The following is a 6,000-nucleotide window of genomic DNA, read 5'->3' as shown; positions in this document are numbered from 1 at the left end:
ACACACACAAACTTCTTTTTTTTTGTATTTTACCCATTTTTTCGTAATTTTTTCTTTTTGTGTTCTTCACTCTTTTCTGGTCTGTTATTTTTATGCGCCTTAGTCTGAGTTTGTCTTTCGCCTCGTTCCCTTTTTTCTTCGTTCTTTTTTTTTTTGTTGTAGATTGCATCCAAAATTTATGTTGTGTGTATATGTGTGTGTGGGTGTGTGGGTGGCGCAGGACTTGGCCAAAATGGCCGCTCCAAGTCGATTATTTATAAGCACTGACAGCGTCGCGTCAACTTGATGATAAACTATGTTTGCCGCGGCGTCCTAATTGAAAATAATGTTAGTCTGCCCACCGCCCAAACGGCCCACCCATCAGCCACGCCCTCTTACCACCCACCAACTCCCCACAAAATTTGAACACTTCAAGAAATTTTAGGCTTACATTTTTTAGTATCTATTCAAAAAATCCTTTTTTTCTTTACAAATATCTTTCAAAATAAATTGGTCATTTATTTTTTAAATTTGAAAATGATCAAAAATGTGTTTTTATTAAATCTTTTAAAATATAAAATTAAATTTCAATATTTTTTTAAATTTTTAAACCATTACTTTAAGTCAACATAATTTTTCACCGTGTTATGGCAAAAAGTTTTGGCCGCAGGAGCTGTAGGCGCACTGGACGTATACGCAATGTCACGTAGGCGGTGGGCGGGCCAGGAAAGAGACAGCCGTCAAGGGGGTGGAAGGGGGGTGAAAAAACAGGGATGGCGAAAAAAAAAAAATGGCGCAGCCCCCGAAAAATTGCAATCAACTGCAAAATTGCCGACGTAAACGATGGCCAAAAAAGAAAAAGTACAACAACATTTTTATATCGTCGAGCGAGGGGGGGAAGGAGGGTGCGGAGGGGGTGGAAAAATCGAAACTGGCAAGGACCAAGGAAAGGCGAAGGAAAACTGCAGCCAGCAGCTGCCAGGACACGTACATCCAACAAGCGTTGGAGAAGCCTGACGCTGATGGAGTCAGGAGCCAAAAACGATGTTTGTCCCACCCCCTTTTCGCCCCTATTTAGCCACCCCTCCCTCCCTTTCCAACCCTCCAACCCCCTCCACCTGACTGCGTTTTTACTTCCCTTGCCTTGCACTTTTTTTTTGTGTGTGTTGTTTTTTGCGCCAAGCCCGTCGTAAAAACAAACTGAACTGAAAAGCAGCCCAAGGAAGCAGCCAAAAGGAAAGCAGACACCCCAACCCCCTCCCCTCCAGCAGTAGCATCTCCTGGGAAATTCAGAGGGGGTGGTAGAGGGGGAGGGGCAGGTGGGGTTCAGGCCCAAGAAGCTCCAGCAAAAGGCCAAGGAAGCAAAGGAATTTAGCGGTTCGTTGAGAGACTTTCGACATGCCCTTGCTTTCCATTGCGTTCAATCGTTTATTGGGACAGAGAAGTTAGGAAAACTAATCAAATTGAATAAGGGATTAATAAAATTTGCTTAAAGAATAAAAAAATATAATTAATTTATAGTAATAAAGAACTAAGAAATTTCAAAGCACGTGTATATATTTAATATTACTCATTTATAAAAAAGCCATCAAATTTATCAGTTTGAAAATGGTAACAATGAATATTAATTGAAAATTATGAATTGTCTAAAGAATAATACAAATATTAATCATTTATTACATTATATCATGAAAATGTATTAAATATTAATTAAACATTAAATATCTATATCATCTAATAAATTTTACAGAAAATAAATTACAAATTTTATTGATAGCTTTTCAGCTAAAATGAATAATATTTATAATAATAAATGCAAAATTCTGTGCCACTAAAAGTATCGAAGAACAGCTTTAAAAACCACTAAAAATTCGAAATCCAACAGTCAAAATTATAATAATTTTATGTCAATTTTAGTTGCTTGTCAGCTTTGCTGTTATGTGATATTCAGCTTCTTGGCCAGCCGCATTTACCCTTAATGGACTGCGTGCGCCTGTTAGAGTAGAGTACACACACAGAAAAACAGGCAGAAATTCCATTAATTTTTGTCCTTCTTATCGCTCGGTGGCTCAGTGGGTCGCCACCACCATCGCCGATTTTCCCGCTTTTCCGCTCGCCCACTGCAATCTTTCGTTTTCAGGGTTCCCTGCGTGCCGCTGTGCTGCAGCTTTGGCTTAGCAGCGTCACGTGCTGCAGCGCAAACTTAACGCATTTCCGTGCCCAAGGAGCTGCACCACCCAATGCCACCCACAAACCACTCAACCACCCACCCAGAAAAAGGCGGCGGTGGGCGTTGAGCGGCGGGCGGTGGGCGTGCTCAAGGGCCTTATTGATGGCAGCAGCGACATGGCTGCGAAAATTTATTGAAGCGTTAAGTTGCTGCCTTCGGAGACTCGGTTTAGTTTTCCCCCGAAATCACTCCGATTTTCCAATGCCCAATGCCCCCGAAAACTCAAACTCCAACTTCTTCATCTTCATCTCCATCGCCACTTGGCAGGTATGAACTGCTCTTTTGCATGACCCCTGACCCCCTGCGCCCTCGAGTGGTTTTCAGTGTACACTTGTCCAGCTGTTGGTCAATACACGAAAAATGCATTACGACTGTGTAATTCCATTTAATTAGTTGCCCCAAACAAAAGCCAGCAGAGATAGGAGAATTGAATAAAAAACAAAAAACTTGAACAATATATAAAATACTGGGCTTAAATGAAAAGAAAGCTGACTGCTATTAATAGCCAATAATTTAAATTTATTTTTACAATTTTAAAGGCTTCCAAAAAATATACAAAAAAAAATATATATATTTATAAATATATCTAAAAAAAATAAGTTATTATTGCCAATAATTTATTTTGATTTTGAAAATGTTCTAAAGGCTTCCTAAAATATAAAATTAAATATATATGTATGGAAGAACAACAAAAATTAAAAACTAGAAGAATCATAAAAAAAACTCTTTCGCAGCCGGTAGGATTCGAACCTACGCTCCCAGAGGGAATCTGATTTCTAGTCAGACGCCTTAACCACTCGGCCACGACTGCTTGATGTTTTGGCCATTTCACATTTTGGCCAATTGACATTTTGGCCAGATTATTTTATAATCTTTTTATAGCTTCATCTGTTTAGATATGACAAATATAATATTCGCGTTGACTTTTTCAAGGTGTTTTATGAAGATAAGATTATAGAATTAATATGATTTCAAATTATTTTACTTTCAATAGATATGACTCGTAGATTACGTATTAATATTTAAAAATTAAAATACAGTTACTTTTAAAAAAATACGCATTTAAAATAATATTAATCATCCGCAATGTTGGCAAACGGGAGATCCGGTATTTAAATTTTTAAATACTATAAAAAAAAATTTGCTTAAATTTTAAATGCTATTATATAAAAATATATCTGAAAGGTTTCTAGTTTTTATTACTGTGCCCTTGTTGACTTGCAAAAGCAACAAAGAGGCCAAAAGACAAACTTTACTCCATTTTCAACGCTTTCCTGACGTTTTCCCGGGCAATCAATGCCCGATTTATCCATAATTTATTTATTTTTAGTCGCTCTCATGCATATTTTCCCCCGAATGCAACGGATGGATGCAACATTCCTGGACAGTTGTACAATTTTGCAGTGGCAGGCGATTTTCCGACTTTCCTTCCATCCCCTGGAGGGCGGGGGAAAATGTTTATTTGCCGACTCTTCATGTCTATTAGGGCAAATTAATTGTCTATTTATTTTTTGTTTGCTGCTGCCTGCCATCAAAATAATTCGACATTTAACATGGCAGGTGAGCTGGCAGTCGGATGTTTTTATTCTTTTTTTTTTGTATTCCCCCTGTTTATTTTTTTTGGATTTTTGGATTGCAGGCACAGGACGATCCAAATCGAATCGAAAACCACTTGAAAGCAAACAAGAAATTCCCCAGCGTTGTTGTGCCATTAAAAATGAATTAAAGATAAGTTTTCTGGGGACGGTAGACTTTTGTTTTGACGATGGGCGCCATTTTGTTTGGTTGCATTATCGATGAGGCGCCAAATTGATTCCAAGTGCAGTTACGTGCATGTAATTTGACTGGCAAAGGGTTGACTTTGACTTCCAAGGGGATGGTGTGTGGGGAAAACAAATTTTTAAAAACATTTCTAGAATTTTTAACAGACAACTGAAGTGTTTTTTTTGGGATTTAATTGGAATGTCCAATGATAGCATTGGTTTTTCTATAATTTATTGATGCTTTAGTAAAGAAACTTCAGAAACGCCTTTGGGGTATGCAACATATTTTGAAAAAGAAAATACCTAATTGATTTTTAAATAAATTATAAATAAAAAAAAAAAATAAATTAATTATAAATCCCCTTTGAACTACATTGATTTATTTTACTAATTTTATTTTAGTTTATTAATTATATTTTAAATATTTTGAATTTTATTTAAATAATTAGTTTGTAATACTTTTGCGTGTCATATCTTATGGTCTGGAATTTGCTAATAATCTTTTCTTCTATGAGAGGAGATGGGCTTGCAACATTTCGTGTTGCATCAACAAGGCGAAGAGCAGCTCAAGAGCGGTTTTTGCCGGGGAATGAGAGTGAAAAGTGTCGCGACGCGAGAGCGAGAGCTTAAACTGCAGTCGAATTTCCACTCAAATGTCGCAGCCAGCAGCGCAGTCGACGTTGCAGCTCAAAGAGAAGCAGAGAGAAAGAGAGACAGAGAGCTGCAAGTCGGAAAAGTGTGGCAGAGAAAAGTGAGTCGACATTTCGAGTGCAACGAGAAAGAGGTAGTGAGTGCATGTTGCAAGGAAAAAGTGAGTAGAAAATTTAGAAGAGAATAGGCGGGTTTAAGTAGAATGTTGGGGAAAAGTGTGGATTACTAGGAAATGAGTGCTAAGGATAGTAGAGGTTAGGCGGAGGTTAACTCAAGGGGTTAAAAGGCCGTAATACTTAAAAAAAAACGAATTAAAAAATGCAATATATAACCCATCTAATATTAAAAAAATTCAAATTAAAACTGGAACTTTGGATACTGAAAATATAAATATTATAAAATCAAGAAAGCACTCACTTGATCACTCTTGATTCTAGAGAATTCTAGAAGAACGTACAAAATAAGAAATTCCGTCTAAATAAAAAAACCGGAAAATTACTAGAAAATCACCTCGCCAAGAGAAGAGTGTCAATTGTTAACCAGAAGATCAATTTAAAATAAGGTTAGGGACAGCATAGAATCTGCAGAAGAATCAAGAATTCACGTTTTGAAACCTACACAAATCTAGGAAAGTTAAGAGTCTTAGATGAAAGGCTATCCTGGGCTAGCATGGACTTTTGACCAGAAGAGAAAGTTCAAAGCAAGGATTTGGAGAGCAGAGACCTGCGAAGAATTGAGTGAAAGTAGCTGAAAAGTAAGAGACTGGCGAGTGCAATTCCAAATGTGAGTGCACTGCGTGTTGAAAGAGAGTTTTGCCGCTGACCAGCTGTTTGTTTGTGTGGGCGTAGAAAATGGTAAGGGAAAGGGGGTCGTGTGGGTGGGCTTTTTGGGGAGGGGGTTGTAAAGTTGTTGAGTGTACGATTTTTGGCAGCGACGTTTACTGCGAAGCCGGCAGAGCGGCAGAGGCATTGAGCCGGCGCACGTGGCCACGAAACTTCGACAACGTTCGACGTTGCAATGGGTGTTAGTACCCCCCACCACCCCCTGTGGATACTGCGCCCCTGCAATGCCCACACCCACCCCCCCTTACGCATTCGCAGCCGCAGTTGAGCCCACTGGCCACGCCTACGCAGCGGAGGCGGTGGAGGCGCCGGTTGGGATTGGTGCGCCGAACTGGACACTGCCACAGAAATATAACACTACCCCCCACCTCGCCTGGTACTCTTCTACCCCGAATTCTTCTCCCCCTCCTCTTCGGGCCTTTTTCGGACATGGCGCGTAAAAAGGCGCTGCTGCCGTTGACGTTGGCGTCGACCTTTCCTGTAAAAATTTTTGGGGATTATTGATGCGAGGCGCACCGAAAGGATGAAGAAGAAC

At 39.2% G+C, this 6,000-nt stretch overlaps 1 non-coding gene across 1 annotated transcript; it reads right to left on the bottom strand.

Moving 5' to 3' along the window:
- Positions 1–2,938: 2,938 nt before the first annotated feature.
- On the bottom strand, positions 2,939–3,020 carry TRNAS-AGA (transfer RNA serine (anticodon AGA)). Its single transcript has one exon. It is a non-coding gene; the product is annotated as a tRNA-Ser (tRNA).
- Positions 3,021–6,000: the final 2,980 nt, after the last annotated feature.

Source organism: Drosophila takahashii, chromosome X (assembly GCF_030179915.1).
Source record: "Drosophila takahashii strain IR98-3 E-12201 chromosome X, DtakHiC1v2, whole genome shotgun sequence".
Classification (NCBI taxonomy): domain Eukaryota; kingdom Metazoa; phylum Arthropoda; class Insecta; order Diptera; family Drosophilidae; genus Drosophila; species Drosophila takahashii.
This window is presented reverse-complemented; position numbering and strand designations above follow the sequence as displayed.